This window comes from Parasteatoda tepidariorum, chromosome 6, assembly GCF_043381705.1.
Source record: "Parasteatoda tepidariorum isolate YZ-2023 chromosome 6, CAS_Ptep_4.0, whole genome shotgun sequence".
Classification (NCBI taxonomy): domain Eukaryota; kingdom Metazoa; phylum Arthropoda; class Arachnida; order Araneae; family Theridiidae; genus Parasteatoda; species Parasteatoda tepidariorum.
In genome coordinates, this window is record NC_092209.1 from 86,597,724 (window position 1) to 86,616,263 (window position 18,540).

The 18,540-nt window shown below is 27.6% G+C and overlaps 1 long non-coding RNA gene across 1 annotated transcript in view; it reads left to right on the forward strand.

Annotated features, from left to right (window-relative positions):
• The first annotated feature begins 9,377 nt into the window (after positions 1 to 9,377).
• LOC139425775 (uncharacterized) overlaps positions 9,378 to 18,540 on the forward strand; it is a 55,403-nt gene continuing 46,240 nt past the window's right edge. The window contains exon 1 of the long non-coding RNA XR_011636919.1: positions 9,378 to 9,673. This is a non-coding gene — a long non-coding RNA (uncharacterized lncRNA). The remainder of the gene's footprint in view (positions 9,674 to 18,540) is intronic.

Consider the following 18,540-nt stretch of genomic DNA (forward strand, 5'->3'; position numbering starts at 1 on the left):
TTTACTACCTTTATAATTTAATAATTTTATTAAAATTATTAAAAACGCTTTGGTAAAAACTACAGAGCTTTTAGGTCTTTTTATAGAACCAAACACATGGTTCGATTCTGGTAGTTTTGACCATACTCTTTTTTCCTCAGTGTTAGTAAAATAGCTGACGTATTTTCATTTTTCAAATTATTTGTGTTGTAAAAAAATATTGCAGAGGTAACCATTTGTGAATTTAAGTGTTGTCTATAGACTGTGAATCTGACTTTAATAGTCGAAGTTAAAAAATTCATGACGCAAAAAGTGTTCCGAATTATAGCTCTCACCTATATAATGTGTAGTGTGAAGTAACACTATAGAAACACTATATTGAAAGCTCCGTTTCATCAAAAAATATAGAGGAGAGAAGAAGTCAAGTTCTTCGCATATGTAACTAACGCGAGAAACTGTCCGGTGCGGTATGCTATACCAGAAAAACAACTTAAAGGCTAAACAAAACGTACTCAGATATAGCAGAGTATCATATGTTCTAAGACCCAGCAGCGAATGCGCATTAGAAGCAAAGTGACACTCAAGAGGGACGTCACCTGTGAACTCAAGCATGGTTGGGTACGCTGCCTTCCGCCAATCGAAATTTTATTCTTGCTTTCTATCTCAAAAAGTGTTAGCAGATTGAACATGAAAATTATAAGTATATTCTCAGAGAAATTTCTTAATTAATAGTATAGTACTGTTTATTAATAGAGCAAAACTGCAGAACAAACCAACAATAAATAAAAATAAAAACTTTCAAGAAACTCTGCCGCTGTGCCTCTAAATATTGTTTCTTCTTTCATGCACAGGGTCCGCACCAAACATTGAGGAACTGGTTTGCATTATATCTATGGAAACTGGCCTTCTTACCTTAAGCATATTCTTTGGTTTTATCATTTTTGGATATTTGTTCGAATTTAATTGTAAAATATGTTATTGTTTAGGTCAGTGGAACAATTTCATTACCTATAATTCATTTTTAAAAATAATTTTCTGAATCGAATATGCCATTGAGTGCGTAAGTTTCTGCTATATTGTAATACATAATAAAACAAATTTCCCTAATGTTTTATTATTATTTTATAACAATTCTATCCCAATTTTTTTCGTAAAATTACTTTGGGTAAATATTTAACTTCCAAAAGATCTTCTTTAAATATTCATGTTTTAAATTAAGTTAAAGTGTTCAAAATGCTGTGAATTAACGCACTTATCCAGTATTTCTGAGAGCATCTATTGAACTGTTTTAGTAAAAAGAAAAACCATATCATTGATATCTTGGACCTTAATATTGTGTGAAATTTTTGATAACTTAACATGATGTTAAATTGAATCATATTTTGATTTAAGTTGAACCACGGTATCATGAAATAAAGCTATAACCATACAAATATGCACTGAGGAGAAATATATGATTTAAATTATCAGAATATGATAAAATTTACCGTATTTTTGTCTATATGGAAGCAGCAAATAGCACGGTAATTCTCATTAATGTGCTTTGGTAATTACTTTTGTTAAAATCAGCAATATGGTTTTATTACCAGGCTGCTTGGTAGAAAATTTGATAATTTTATCATGATACCTTAGAGCATGGCATAAAAACCATTTGCCCGGACTAATTTACTTTTCAGTTAAAGTATTTTTTCTAAATGTGTGGTAATAAAAGCTATAATTTTGAAACTAGAGCTTCCGGTAAACTGTCCTACATCTTGTTTACCAACAATTCACGACCTCATTCAATCATCTAAACGTTAATAGTTAGCCCTTTTCGTTGTTTGAAATTATATTAGATTAAGAATGCTGCAAAAAAGCATCAAGAAATTGAGCAAGATGTTAGAGAGAACGAAATGCAGATTGGACATGCACGATTAACCACTGCCTTCTCGCTCCCGTGAAAATGACGGAGTGAGGTTTCGCCCTCTATTTCTCGCTCCCGTCATATTTCCGAGCTAGAGTGTTCAGTAGTAACGCTCCAATAAGAAGAAAACTAATCCATTTCTTTTGCCTGGAAAACATTTTATTTCTCATTTTACACACCAGATGGCAGTACCAGGATATTTTTAAGTAGACCTATCAAATACGTGTATTTGCGATATGTGAAAAAATAGGCACTTTTATGACCATTTTCTTGAGAATTAACCAATCGTTAAGGGGTTAATAAGTCGATACCTCCACTACTTGTGTCACACATCCATAGTGTTCACAACACAACTGTGGTCGGTGTAAGCTGGTTGCGGAATTCGTATCGACCAGCCATCGTTGAGATTCAAACCCGATTCACCTCACTGGAAAGCAAACGCTCTATCCTCTGATCAGGGTGCGTAGCGTTTTTAAAAAGTGCTTAAAGGTGCCTATTTTCGATTTTCGTTTTTTAAAAGCCTTTAAAGGAGCTTTTTTCAATTGATGTTTTTAAAAAGTGCTTAATTTTCTCATTTTCAAAATGAGATTTTTTCTTTACTATGTTGATTTTCGTTTCGAATTATGCAAAAAGATACAGTTCACATTGTTCTGTTCAACATTTTTACAATTAATTCAACCCCAATCTATTTCGGAGTATTGTCAGTCCGTAGCGTTTAAATCAACATTCATTTTACATGATTCAAAATTTCATGATTTTTGACAGTTGTCATAAGCAATGCCAAGAGGTTAATTTTTTTTTGACAAGACGGTTAAAATAAGATAAAACTGTTATATGTCAAAAATTTTTCAACCTTGCCTAATTATGAAATTTTTTTAAAGTGCTTAAAATTTTTTTTGAGTGCTTGAAAAGTGCTTAAAAGGGGCTTGCTTTTTGTTGAATAATTTGGCTACGCACCCTGCCTGATTCACCACGGCTTTATTAGTACTATTAGGCTAAAATAGCGTTCCCTACAGGCCACAGGTTGACTAAATATAGCAAATTGCGATTAAAATGTCTTCCAGTATCAACCTGATCGCCACTCTTCCTCCTACGAAAATGAATTGAATTGTTATATTTTAATAAATATAGAATTATTATGAATATTTTATTAAATTCAAAAAATTACTTTATTTGAAAATGAACCTTGTTATGTTTTCTATATTTTGAGAAATTCTTCCAAAAAAATATTAATATCAACAAAAGAATTTTTTTTAGTCATTTAAAATGTTAATTTTTTTTTAAAAAAAAGTCGTCTTATGATTTAAAAAAGTGACCACAGTTTTAAATGCTGTTACTAGCTAGTGGCCAAAACCAAAATTCATAATTTTATCCTATGCTAGAATGCCCTATATACTATGCCCTATACTACGATAGGAATTCGAATTTCATTTTATTTATTTATCATTGCTTTTCTACGTATTTCAACAAAGTTTAAATGCTAAAAATGTTACACGCCTGAAAACACGGTTAAAATTCAAAAATAAAAGCGTAGTACTTGAACGAATATGCGTCACAAGTGATCGAGAGAAGGGCTAGAATTAGTATTCACTTAAAACTTTAAATGCAAATATGAGTAAATCACAATTATGAAAATGTTTTAAACAACATGTAATAAACCAGATTATACACGCATGTCATTTTTGTGAAAACCAGAAAAAAATTGATAATTTTGCAAAAAAAAAGAAAGAAAGAAAAAATAATTTTAAAAAATTTTAAGTTGTTAAATATGTAAAAAACACTGTAATTGTTTCGAAAATTATGCAAGGAACCAGTAATTATGTAATCAGTTGATTAAAAATTTGTAAGTAATATAAAAAATTTAAAGCTGCTCTATGACTTTGAATTATTTATAATTTTAACGAGAAATAAATAAATAAAGGGAAATATTATCGGTTGAAATATTATCGGAAACTGAATCTCAAAATAACGTTTGGATTAAAGCTAAATTCAAAATTTTATATTTTAATTACAACAATGTAAATATTAAATATTTTTTTATGTTTGAACAAAATACATTTTGAGATGGAAAAAAGATCCTGCTTAAAAAATTTTGTTTCTTACCTAGCACTTAAAGATAAAAGTTATAAAATAAAACTAAAAAAGAAATTTGGGGAAAAAAAATCTGAAAATTTTATTCTCGATGTCTTGTTTTGATATCTGATATATTTTTCAATTCTTATTTTATACTATTAAATACGAAAAAATAATTTTTAAAAGCTTTTAAGCGTAATGCTGACTTTTAAAGATAATTTTGGAACAAACAAATTGTATCGAAACAGCATAATTTCAGTTTTTTTATGAATATTAAATTAGTATTATTGATATTAAACCATTATAAAATAAGCTTTATAATAGAAATAGCTATTGACTACAAATAGCTTGAAAGTTTTTTAAAATAGTTTTATTGTAATATTTAAATATATTAAATCCCAATACTATGAAACTTGACTCAAGTAAATTTGTAAAATTCTTTTTTTAATTTAAAAAATGACTTACTAGCATATCAGTACAATTTTAATTTTTCAGAATTACTTAAATACTTACGCACGTTGGAATTGAAATACTTTCTTCTTTTTTCATCAGAACATCTAAAAAGTCGAATATAATAAGTTTTAATATGGATACAAAAATATTAAAAATAATTATACATGTTATTGCTTAATATTGTTGGTTACACGCTTTAAAATTATTTGTCAATTATTGTTTATTTAGTGAATGAGTAAATTACAAAAAAATGTTGGATTGTACATTGAAGTGTTAGGGCTTTCGATAAATTTGTAGGAATTATTAAATATCCTCTAACTCTGAGAATACTTTACTTCAGACTTTACTTTTTGTTTTGTAACTGCCGTTTTTAATATATATTTTTAGAATTCGTCTTAAAAGTGAAATAAAACTGTAATCATATGGAGGAAGCAAATAATATTTTACGGGGGAAATGATATCAAATCTAAGGAATCATTAAGGATGAATGAGCGATTAAAGCATCAAAACCTGTTTGATTGCCGGAGTAAACTGAGAGGAGTCGGAAGGTAGTTATTAGAAACTTATCAAAGTTTATACTAGCAATCAAATTATAATTATTAATTATCAACTAGTAATTACTGATTTATTATAACCTATTTAAGAGATTTTAATATAATTTTGCTTATGCTCGATTAAATTTTAATTTGAGATCTTTAGCCCTTATAGTTTTTTATACATCATTTTTGGTAAGGCTTTTAAAATTGCTCACCGAGGGGTCGTGAATACGAAACTATTTGCATATATTTTTTGATCAGAAAAATGCCTTTATTAAGATCTAAAATATTAGGCTTTAAGTAAAGTACAGCCAGAGTTAGTTTGCCTAAAGATGAAATCTTTTTCATTTATAAATAGTAAAAATTTTTTAGATTTTTAATTTAATTTTTTAATAAAGAAAGCTCTATAAGTGTAAAGCTACTTCACCATGGTTGAAAAGTTCATAAAACATAGGCTTACAAGCATTTAAGTGGTCTAACGCTCTAGCAACAATGACAGTCTTGCAGTAAAAACTACTTTAATATAGTAGATATATAGTTATAAAATATTTTAAATTTATTTTGTTTCGGTTTTGTTACATAAGATCATTGCAGTTATGATGGACACTTTCAATAATTATTACCCCAGTTTAAAAAATTGAAAAGTATTAAATTGTTAGGTTTTTATTGAAACAAATATTGAACAGTGTGCTTCTCAGATTTAATTAAAATATTAAGGATTATAAAATGTTTTTATTTTTTGTCATTTATTTCTAACGTTGCTTATTATTAATTAAATTGATAATTAAAAAAAATAATGTCACTTAATAACTGTTAAAGAATATTATCATCTTCTTTCCCACCATTTATTTTCTTAAGTCTCATTTAGTTATTACAAAATAAATAACAAAGATTTCCTTAGTTTTAATATTTAGTTCTACTCGAACAATAAGTTGTAGCTCTTTTTTATACTAAGGCGTATTCACACTTTTTTACTCTAAATTATACTTGCTAAATTATATATGCTAAATTTACTCTTAATTACTCTTAATTATATATGCTAAATTTTTAATTTCCAATTTTGTTAAAAATTTAACATGTAAGCATTGAAAAAAATTTTACTAAATAATCTGATATATCGTAATTTTTACAGTAATATTTAATGTAAAACTACTGAATCACTGTTATTTAATAATATTGCTGTAAAAATTATGATATAAAATTTCACGGTAAAAATGGATTTTACAGTAAGGTCGCTTCATTCACTGTGCCAGTACTTTTATTGTAACTTGATCCGGAATTTTTTACAATGTATAAATAGTGTAGTTTCCATTTCTTTCATGCTTTTTTGATTAATTAGACTCAATACTGAACCTTTATAAAGGTTAAAAAAATAACCGTAGATCATATAGCGTTATTTTTTTTAAAAGAAATTAAAGGAAAATTGAAGGAATTATCATGCAATGTTAAAAATGTTTGGACAACATTAGGTAAAATATGACGGCACACTGAGTGCTGGTAATTTTTACCGTAAATTTTTAAGGAACAAAAAAAATCTGATGTACCTTAATTTTTACAGTAATATTTACTGAATCACTTTAATTTAATTAATAATACTGTAGAAATAACGGATGTCTGAATGTATGAAAAATTCTGTTGAATTTGTTGAATTTATGGAATGCTTATATTATCCCGCCTATGCGCGAATGCAAAAAAGCTTTGTATATTCAATTTAACCGAGTTTAAAATTACATGAATTAATTTACACGAGTTTCAACTATTTTAATGTGCATTAATCCTTAGTTACATTGTTAGAGTTTTCATTTAAAAATTATGGTAAATTAATGGGTGGGTAGCAGTCTGTCCATTTATTTGTACCTTTAGTGATTTGAAACCATTTGCAACTAGTATGGTCAAAAACCATGACCATAAAACTATGCAGTTTTTTCACCATTTACAAGTAGCATGGTTTTAAAACTGTATGCTTTTTTTTACCTGAACATTTTATTTCATTTTATAACCGTCGTTGAACAGCCGACCCAATTTCATGGGTTTACGACTACTTACGTTCAACTCTTACGTTTAGCAGCTTTATAGTGCTGCCATCTATGAGCGAGAGTATCGTATTTTAAAAGCCTTGAGTCACAAATTAGGGAATGCAGGACACTGGAAACTTTTCATGTGTTGAAAGGAAATATATGCCAATGCTGGGACTTGAACCATTATTCTCACATTCTTGAGATTGACAGATTAGCCTTCAAGGCTTATAATATGTGACCAGCTGCAAGGAACTAAGTGACTTCTTGAAGTAGGCATAGTTGGTGCGATAAAATTCTGCTTGTTTAACCGGATTATGTGCTAGCTGTTAATAAACGGTTTTTCTCTGAATTAATAGTTTGTATACCATCTTTTTTCTAGTTATTTGACTGCTTTGCTTGAATAGAGTAAAATAACAATTAAATGAATTGTTATTTAACCATTCTTTAAATGAAATTTTAACAATGTACTTTGAATAATATTTAGCCTTTACTCCCAGCACATTAAACTTAATATGAATTCAAAAAGTGAAAAATACATGCTTAAAATCAACTTAAACATGCAGAATTTTCAATACAAAAACAATCTTTCCACAAAACGAGACTCTGAAATTTATCAGAATGCTTAGAATTTTTTTTGGCATTTTTTTTTTCTTAAGTAAAATGAAAGATTTATGAAAACTTAAAATTTTGAAAAATATATTAAACTTAAGAAAATATATATAAAACTGTATAAAATTCAAAATTCTGAAATCATAAATTCTGGTATAAAAATTGCAATAAAAGAGTATTTTATTTCATTTTTCTTACCATTTATTTGGATTCCTTGAATTCGACTGCATTTTCAAGAGGAAAAATAAGAAAGATTGATAAAATTAGTTTTATGACAAGAAAAAGCCAACATTATAACAAATTAGTTTTACAAACACATAATGCTCGCATAAACTGTTCACTACTTATTTTTGTAATATTAATTGGAAGAATTATGATTCACATGGTTTAACCATAGCTGAATTTATTTGAATATGCATATGCATATATTAATATTCTCAGCTTAAAACTAAACTAAGCTCGATTATTGCCCCACCAAAATAAATATTCGTCGCTATATGCATCTATAACCGACTATATCTCTAATAATTAGGCTTAATGATTTTTTTTATAATGGTGTTGAATCTATGAGAAGTTGTAAAACGATAATAAACTACATTTTATGCCATAATTTTGAATGGCCGCGACACAATGTTAATGAAAACGACATAAGTTTTAAAAGTATAGCATCAAAGTTGAATGTATGAAATATTTTCACAGAAAAATCTTATTAGTTCATGGATTATGAAATGAAAAAATTAAATTTAGGGAGATATAAGAAGCAAAATTAAATGGCAAGAACAGATGATCATCTTGCGTTCTAGCAATTTTGGGAATGTGCTTACAATATTAATATAAATACCTTATATAATTAATAATTGAATATCTCATCTAACATTACTAATGTTTATTGTAACATTATAATGTAAATTATTACCAATGTTTGAATTTCGAGAGAGAAAATTTCCTTTCATTGAACTATTTGCCGTTAAAAATCAACGCACTTTCGATATATATTCGTTATTTCCTTATTTAAGTTCATTGTCTAAATAGCAAGTGCTGCAAATCAGTGCAAGAACCTGTGATAGCTATCATTATTTAAAAAAAAAAGATTTTTCCTTATACTTTGTGAATTTCGTGTTTTCTTTAGTTTTCCGCATTTTCAATTGAAAAGATTTTGAATAGATATATTAATGCAACACTATTTTGACTGATCTGTCATTTAAACTAATTAGACATTGCTTTGAATTTTTTTTTTCATTTCATGTTATTAACATTAAACTTCGAAATGGAAGCTGTTATTCTAAACCTATACTATTTGACCGAAATATCTATACAATAATTTCGTTGTTAAAAAAAAAAACTTTTCAAAGTAGATATATTTTAAGCACATTAATTTTACTTTCGTAAAAGTAAATTTTTTAGAGTAGTGATTTATATCTTTAAATAAATCATACGTAATTTATAAATTAGCATAAGTTTCCTAACAAGTGGAATTGAAAAAGTTTCAGACGATTTTGAAGAGCCCTAAGACGACGAGTTATTTTATTTTTTCTTAAGAGAGAGAGAACTAGAGTTTAAAAATATATATGTTAACTAGAGTTTAAAAATATATGCATGTACGATCATTTGCAAACAAATTCTAAACCAGTAAAATCAGATTACTTAGAATCTGCAAACGATTTTAACACACGTCCGACATTTTCAAAAGAATTCTGCCCATTCAACAATTTAAACTATTTCGTTCAACAAAAGACTGTAAAGGCGACACGAATAAAACGATGCCATTCTTCAATAAGGAAAAAAAAGATAAAATTTTCTGTGGAATTCAAAATGAAGCAGACGATTTGAAATAAAAATAAACAGGCGATGCAGAAGAGGATTTATTTATTCGATCCGGAGAACCACTACATTAAGGAAGAGGTAGCGGATATACGGAATCCGTAATGAATGCTATTTCGTTCGTGGTTCGAAAATGGGAGGAGATGTTCTGAAAGCAGAAATATCGATTCCTGGAGTAGGAAGATTCCGAAGCACTACGCCTTTCACTCAAGGAAAATCTTTTGACGCCATTTTTCGACAATTCTCTCTTTTGAGTTATTTAAAGGCAGAGAGGATTCTAGGTAATATAGGAAAAGTTTAAGTGTATTTGCTTTAAAACAGATATTTCCATATTTTGCCAGTTAATTAATGTATTGAAACAAATATAATAAGTTAAATTTGAGTTATGATTTAAATGAGGTGTTGAGAAAGTTATTTAAAAAATAACAAATTTTTATAGTTGAATAAATTATTTTTAATATTTCGAAACATAAAAATAAATAGTTTTGCACTGAAATATGAAAGGAGAAATTTATATTATTTTTTAAGATTCATAATTTATTGCAATGAAATATTATTTATTTTATTATAAAAATGGACTTTGATTTGACTAATTACAAATATTTTCATAAAAGTTATACTATTTTTTAAAACTTTTTTTATTTAATGCATAATTTAACCAAGACAAAAATTTTTTTTTTCAATTCTTGAGCTAATAATTTATTTGTTTCTGATACTAAAAGTTAATAAAATGCTTCAGAAAATGATTCAACCTTCCCTTTTTTCAATTCGTCCTTAATATTTGAGTATGAATTTTTTTTATTTGTTAGTAAAAAATACAAAAAACTAAAAAAAAAAAGTTTTTAAGTTGATAAATTTAAGCAAAAAACTATTGCAAAACTGTAGATTTAAATAGATACACTTCTAAATTTTCTATTATTACAGCTTTCCAATTTTTTCGTCTTTCAATATTGATCAATATTTTCTGAAGCGAAATATCAAAAAAAATAAATACACTACTAAAAAGATTAATTAATTAAGAATACTATTATAGAACATGTTCGCTAAAATCAAGTACAAGTTGATTAAAAAAATCAAATTTTTTATCGTAAATCGCCTCAAAAAATGCCCGTTATTCTTATTCTAATGGTGTTTTTAATTAATTTAACTTAAATTAAATAACTTTACCATTTGATTTAGTACAATTTCTCACATTTTTTAGTTGCATTAAATAAAAATTATACAATCTTATGTGAATTACTGAGGGCATTTCAACGAAATATTTTCAGAATAAAATGTTTTAGTTTTTATAGAATAAGTAAAACACACAATTTTTGTAGACTAATTAGTAAAGGAAGAACATTTTGAAAACTATTTAAATTCTGAAGCGAAAATAAAACAACTAGAAAATATTTAGGCATGCGACTTCTAAAGAAACTTAAAATCACATCACAAAGGCGTTTACATTTATTTCCTAATTTAAAAACCTCGCTTTTTATTGAAAACACACATAAATATAGTAGTATAACCTAACCCAAATAAACTAACTACGATAAATTTCTTGTATAAAATATGGTTAAAGTTACAGTATTTTTGTGATTAGTTATTATTATTTGCATTTTAATTAAAGAAAGCGTTGAATTTATATAAAGTTTATATATTTGAATTAAGTATTTGTAAGGAAATTCTATAAAGTGAGAAGATACTACGGAGGTATAAAATATGTTTAAAGTTTGCTTTTGGTGACTAACTTTTAGAAATTATGATTTAGTTAAAAAAAAATCCATCGATATAAACTTTCAAGATAAAGAATATATTCGAATTTAATAAATGGTATGGAATTCTATAAAGTGAGGAGGGATTAGGGAAGTGTGAAATATGGTTAAAGTTTTCTTTTTTGATAAACTATTTACTATAATGTTCTAATTTAATAAAAAAATAGATGCATTCAAACTAAGTTTTAATATAAAGTCTACATTTGAATTTAATAAATGGTCTGAAGTCTATATAGTAGGGGTGGGACTACCAATAAGCGTCAGCGTTGAAAAAGGAGTTCCCTCTTACCTGGGTGAGTCAGCGTGGCTCCAGGTGCGACCACCTTGGGTGACGTCCTAGTGGGGAGTAGTACCCTTGCCGTGAGTGTTCTACTCCTACACATCAACTGCATCCTTTGCCCATCGGAATGTTCGATTTAATTGCTCGGCTACTAACACTTCCCACGTTCTTGGCAGGAGAGCGAACTTGGAAGCATCCCGGAAGCGTAGCTTTCTTGCTCCGCCATCTTGGACGCTGAGCCGGAAGATCAGCGTGGGTGGGGAATTGGGGGATGTAATAGAGGTGGCCGTCCAGGGATAACTCCCATTTTTCCAGTAAGTGTTCGCTTCCCCCACACCGTAAGATCGTGGCTACGGGGTTAAGGTGGGTTGAATGAAAAGATGGATCTCCAAGAAAAGAATCCAGGGCACAAGAAGAGAAGGAAGGGATGATGGCCAGTATCGCGGTTACCGCATCCACAGCGTGCGCATGCGCAGTGCTCCCTGCAGTCGAAGGGACGATCGATGACCTCCTCTTGCTCCTCCCTCCCTCGCATCCGGAGAGTGCGCCCTCCCTCCTCAACCTGTTGGTGTCGGAGCGATACGAGCGCCCCCTATCGTTCCCCGGCACCGCCCCGGATAAAATTACTCCCTGAATAAAAGGAGGGGGAAAAGTTATAGGTCAGAGTAAAAAAAAATAAAAGAGAAGAAAAAAAAGAAATTTATACTTTCGCTTTCTTCTTAAACGCAACTCGTTCCATCATCCTCCAGGAAAAGAAAAGAAACAGGCGCTTAGGTGTGAAGTAGCAAAACCAACAGTAGTTCACCTTCAACATTATTTATCGTCTATTCTAAAGAAGTATCCTTTCCCTTAAATTGTTTTTCACCTTCGCTGATATGCAGAATTCATAGATGTGGTCATTTATAACTTCGCTCTTGTGCTAGCCTTAGAAAACCCTCTGATAATTAAATCTCTTTTAATTTTTCCCTTCATCAAATTTTAAATTTATATATTTTTGGTCTTACAATGATTTTCCAAATTGTTTTCCGTCGTTTTATTTTCATTAGAAGCATCTTTTTTCTTTTCAATGTAATTTAAAAATCTGTTTCATTAATTGTAAGAATAAAATAGTATTTGTAATTCTGAAAGGAATTTTTTTTTTTAATTTTATTTTAGTTGTAGTAATAGAAGAAAATAATTTTAATTGATTTTTACTCAGTGGAAAATATTTTATCTTTGTTTGGTACAATTTATTTATTTATTGTTTCGAAATTTAAATTATAGTTCTATTTTAGGAATGACTAATTAAAGGGGAGGAGCTTCCGTATTAAATGTGTTTCCACGCCGAGGAAAAGAATTCTGGTATAATTACCATACTAGTATGGAAATAGCGTTTCTAATAAAAAATAACATAATTCTGATAATAAAATTAAAATATACGGTATTTAAAACATTCATTTGGTATTTTTGTGGCTTGTATGGAAGCAGTTTACAAGAAAAATTCTGGTTTTCAAAATTATAGTTCTCATTAATCCACATATGGTAAAAATACAAAACTGAAAAAAAAATTTCACCGAAAAAATGGTTTTATGCCCTGTTCTAAGATATGCTATAATAATAAAATTTTACCATATTTATTACCAAACATCCTGCTAATAAAACCATATTTTATTGTTAATTTTAACTAAAGTCATTACCAAAGCGCTTCCAAAGCTGAAAATTACCATGCTTTTTGGTATTTCCATGGAGCCAAAATTGCGGTAAATTTTAGCATGTTCTGGTAGTTTTGATCATACGTTTTTAATCAGTGTCAAAGAGCTATTACATTTAGTGGTAATCCTTACAGGAAATTATTATTACTTACTAATGACAGTATAAAAATATTAAAATTTAATAAAATAAAATAAAAACTAGCAATTAAATAATTCAGATTCGAGTAAAAATGTTTATTACGAACGTCTTTATGAGGGAATATTACTTAGTCAAATAGTTTACATTTTTGCTTGATAAAATCTTATATGAACCACTTCATAAAGGCTTTTAAGAATCTTTTATAAAAAGAAAATGACCTTGCATGAATTGCCAATTGAAAGCTTATATCAAATCCTACTTCAAATCTTATATGAATAGCTTCATAAAAGTTTGCATAAAACTCTATTCATATTTGTGAGCAACAATTTTGATAGGAATTTTACTTAACAAATGATATTGCTTAAGTAAAAATATTTTTACTAGAAAAGTTTGAAGAAAAAAAACAAAATTTTTAAAATTTGAAATCGTAATTGACTAAACAACCCGTTTGTAAAAAAAAAAAAAAATTTGAAAATAATAAATAAACCTTAACGTATTAATTTAGTTTGCTCTTCAAATTTTCCTAAATATAAAAACAAAAAGCCTATCAAGGACAAAATTAGTTTATACTAATTTAAGCTTTCACATATCTTTAATTATTTTAATTTTCTTTTACATTTCGTGATTAAAGAAACGTTTTGTGATTGAAGAAATAAATTGAAAATAAAAGGCCAAAAACACTCTTCTTGCAAAAGAAGAGAAATTCATGCATCCTTAAAAGGTGATCAGATCAGCTGAAAATTGTAGAATTTATCGTATCTGCAGACCTGTAAAAACGAAAACTTCGCTTCAATTCTCAAATATTCATACTGTTGAATAATGTAAAAAAGAAAACAACTATTTAATAAGTAAACTGACAGCAGAATTTCAAATATAAGAAAAGGAAAACCTACTAACAATGAAAAGCGAAGGAACCAAATTACGATAAAGTTTTAAGAAGGTTTATAGTAAGTACTAGTAAGGGTCTATAGTAAGTTCTAGTAAAGTAAGTATAAAGTAAGTACTTCAACTATCTGCAAATATCGCACATGATTGGGCAATTTTATAATTAATCGAGAACCAGGGTATACGAATAAAAATACCGTCTACTAAAAATATTAATCATAAGTTGGTTCATAGAATTTGGATAATTAATATCTGTTTATTAAATTTGTCGTTAACTGAGAAAAAGTAAGGTATTTATTTTAAAGCAAATTGTAAAAATACTAATCTACGTTTGATATGCAAATTACGAATTTAATAATGCTGTTTGTTCATACTAAGTTATAGTATATTATTTAAAGAACCGTAGGTTTTACAGTGCAATTATTCAAAGAATTGTTTCAGCAATATCTATCAAATTTCTTTTATTTAAATGAATTATCTTTAAACATTTGAAAAATTTATAATTTTGAAATGAAAATCTGATCACCAAAGTATAATACGTGAAGACTTTACCTATGTTTAGTAGAAAATATTTCGCTAAAAGCAAACTTGTAATGAAACTTTCTTTCAGAACGCTTCATGCAACAGGTAGTAAAAAACATCCCTAACTCTTCTTTTGCTTTCACTTGCAAGAGCGGAGCTTGAAAAGAACATTTCATCAGTTGGTGCAGAATCTACAAAATTCCGGATCAAATTACGATAAAAAGTACTGGCACTCAGGGTGCTGGTAAATCTATTTTTACTGAAACATGTTACGGAACAAAAATCTGATATATCGTAAGTTTTACAATAATAGTTACCGTAAAATCACTGAATCACTCTAATTAAATAAATATTACTGTAAAAATTACGGTATAGAATTTTACTGTAAAAATGAAATTTACGGATGATGCACCCTAAGTTCCGATATTTTATACCTTAATTTGATCCGAAATTTCTTATAATGTTGCAACCCTCTATTCAATACAATAAAGTTTCGTTTCTTACGAATTTTGTTAATCTTGCATATGAAGGAAAACTATTTATGTATTACTTATATATTTTAAATGTTTCTGGAAATAATGTGAATTCTTCATTTTTTAAGAATTGCTAAAATATATTTAATTAAGAACACTTTCAATATTTGTTAAAGGTAATAAATGAAATCTAAATTTTTCCTGGAAAAAAAAAGAGTAAGATTTTGATAAAATGAACAATCAAATATTGTCTTTTAATATGTTTCAAATTTTCAGGAAACCTTGGAACCTGGTGTAAAAACCATTTATTTGGTTACGTTTAATTTTAAGCATTGTATTTTTTTACTAATTATGAGGTAATAAGAACTATAATTAAAACCAGAATTCCCGTTAAGTCGGTACCATATGAACGAAAACCGTTACCATATGAAAGCTTTAAATAACGTACATTTTAGTTTTATTACCAAAAATATGTTTTTTTTAATCCGAAATGTGTATACAATACAGTACGGTACTTTTATCAGAATTGTTTTTCTTCTTCCAGAAACGAAGCGCATGCCAAAATGCTAATTTTACAAGAGTATACTGAAAACTATATGTCCATGTCTGGAAATTTTTTTTACGATTTAATTGTTTTTTAACTTTAAATTTAAAACACTAAACAGGTTTTCTGAAATAATTTCGTATTAGCCAAAAATGATATAATGTAGCTGAGCATATTGAAAAACTAAACGCTGCGTTTTAAAACAGATTTCAAACTGTACATTAGTTCCTCAGGCATTCAAAATTATTATTTTTTTGAAACTTAATTAAAATAATAAAAAATGTAGAAACCATTTTTAAGGAATAAAACTATTTTTAAGCATTTTAAATGTTTTGTAAAGATAAAAACACATTTCATTTTAAATTTCCAAAAATTCTTAATATCTAAAAAAATGTACGAAAAACATGCAATATATATTTCAGAATACTATAATATATAATATAGGAAGTTTAATACTTTAGTGTACATAAATACGCAATATCTGTAAAAATAATACGCGTTTAGCTTCCAAATAATTAAATAAATAACAAACGAAAATGATCAACGAAAATGAAATGAAATAAGATGGTCATTAAGATAAGGATATATCATTTTACATCCATTTTTTGTTCTTAAAATATCTCAGGCGGAGGAAAAAGAAAAAAAAAGATAAATATATAACTGCATCTGTTATTTTCTTCTAAGCTAATTTTTTTTAAATGCTGTTTTTGTTCCCGCTTAGAAAGGCTTTATCTTTTTCAGAATGACATTTTTTTTATTAACTTATCCGTGTGAAACACATAAGTTGTTTTTCTTCTTTTTTTTACGTCGGATTTTTTTTATTGAGGCCAAATGTTACGTTGTAGTATCACAATTAAGTATATTTGCGTCAAGTAAAGCAATATAAATTTCATTATAAGCATGTTACATTTCTAAAATTTAAAGTTAAGCCGTATATATTTACAGTTCTAATTGATTTATAATATGCAAAAAAAATTTTGCATAATATTTACAAATTTTCTAATTATATTTATAAATTTAAACTTGGTCATACAAATCGCATATGCTCCGGTTTTTTTTTTCGTATTTAGATATACAATTTAAAAATTCTAGATAAAATTCCGGTATAATGTATCAGCATTTTGGTTGCATCATCTGTAAAATCCATTGTTACTGTAAAATATTAAACCGTAATTTTTACAATAATATTAATTTGATTAGAGTGATTCAGTGATTTTATCGTAATTATTACTGTGAAAATTACGGTATAGCAAAGTTTTTGTTCGGTAACATGTTCCGATGAAAATGGATTTTACGGTAAAATGTACCGGTACCCTGAGTTCCGGTATTTTTTACCGTTATTTGATTCGGAGTTTTTTTTATAGTGCAGGCAAGAGCAAGATCATGACAATGGACTGTGTATATCCATTTTTATTAAGTTGTTTTCAATAATTGCTTTCGATTTTAAAAATTGTTTTCGTTTTTTCAGTAATTTTAATTTTATTTCCCTGTATTTTTCCCTACTTAAAGGTAGATATGAGTATAGTCATTGTAATAAGTGCCGAATTTTTCCGTAGTTTTTAATACCAGAATTCGAGCGGAAAATAATAGAAAGTAATAAATATGAGTATAGTCATTGTAATAAGTGCCGAATTTTTCCGTAGTTTTTAATACCAGAATTCAAGCGGAAAATAATAGAAAGTAATTCTCAATAATTAACTATTTCGGTTTCAACTATTGAAAACTTAAAATTCATGAATGACATGAAATATTGTATTATAGTCTAAAGTATATTGAACATTTTATTTCACAGTAATCAAATTTTATCGATTTAAATATAATTAGCTTTTTTAATTTTTAGAAACTATGCAAACTGTTTCTTAAATTGATTAAAAATTTTTGATAATCGCTACGAAACGAAACTTAAGAATAATACGGAAAAACATTAGAACTTATGTATACTCTAAAGAATATTTTAGTAATTCTGTTTAAGATGTTCCCACCACACAAGTTAAAGTCTAACATATACATTACATTAAACCTCATAAATACCTGCATAATTATGTTTACTGATTGCGTGCATTATTTTTCTCAACAGGTAAAAGAAAAAATTCTTTCAAAAGAAAAATGTTTAGTTCTTTCTCTGAATCGAATTTAAAAATGATTTGTAATTAGACAATGATTCCGCAAAACCGCCATTTAGTGAAATATTCTATTAAAAAACGTTTAGTTTTTTTATGAATTGAATTTGAAAATAATTTGAAACAAGGTAATGATTCCAAAACATCGCTACTCATGGAAATATTCTATTAAAAAAATGCTTCGTTCTTTTTCTTAATGAAAAATAATTTCAAGCTAGGAAACGTTTCCGATAAACTACCATTTATGGAAATATTTTGACTAAAACTATTTCTTTCCTTTTCTGAATTGAATTTGAAAAACGATTTGAAATTAGAAAACGATTTGAAATTAGAAAACTATTTCGAAAAGCCGCTGTTTATCGACACATTTTATTAAAAATTCGTTCTTTCTCTGACTTAAATTTGGAAAACGATTTGAAATTAGAAAACAATTCTATTCATTCCAAACGATTATATTAATTCGATTCATTTATAGAAACACTTCATCGAAAAATGTTTTATTCTCATTTCAAAAATAACCTTTTCATTCTAAGTAAATAAGACGTATAAAGACATTTTTGGGTGTTTATTAGTTGTGCAAAATTTTAAATACATTTCCAGTTGAAAATACGTCACTGCGCTTTTTATTCTATACTTTAACACAGTGATTCTCAACCACTGTGCCGCGGCACTTTTGTGTGCCGCCAAATATTAGAAATGATACAATAAAAATTATAATGTTTTTTTTAATTATGAGTAAA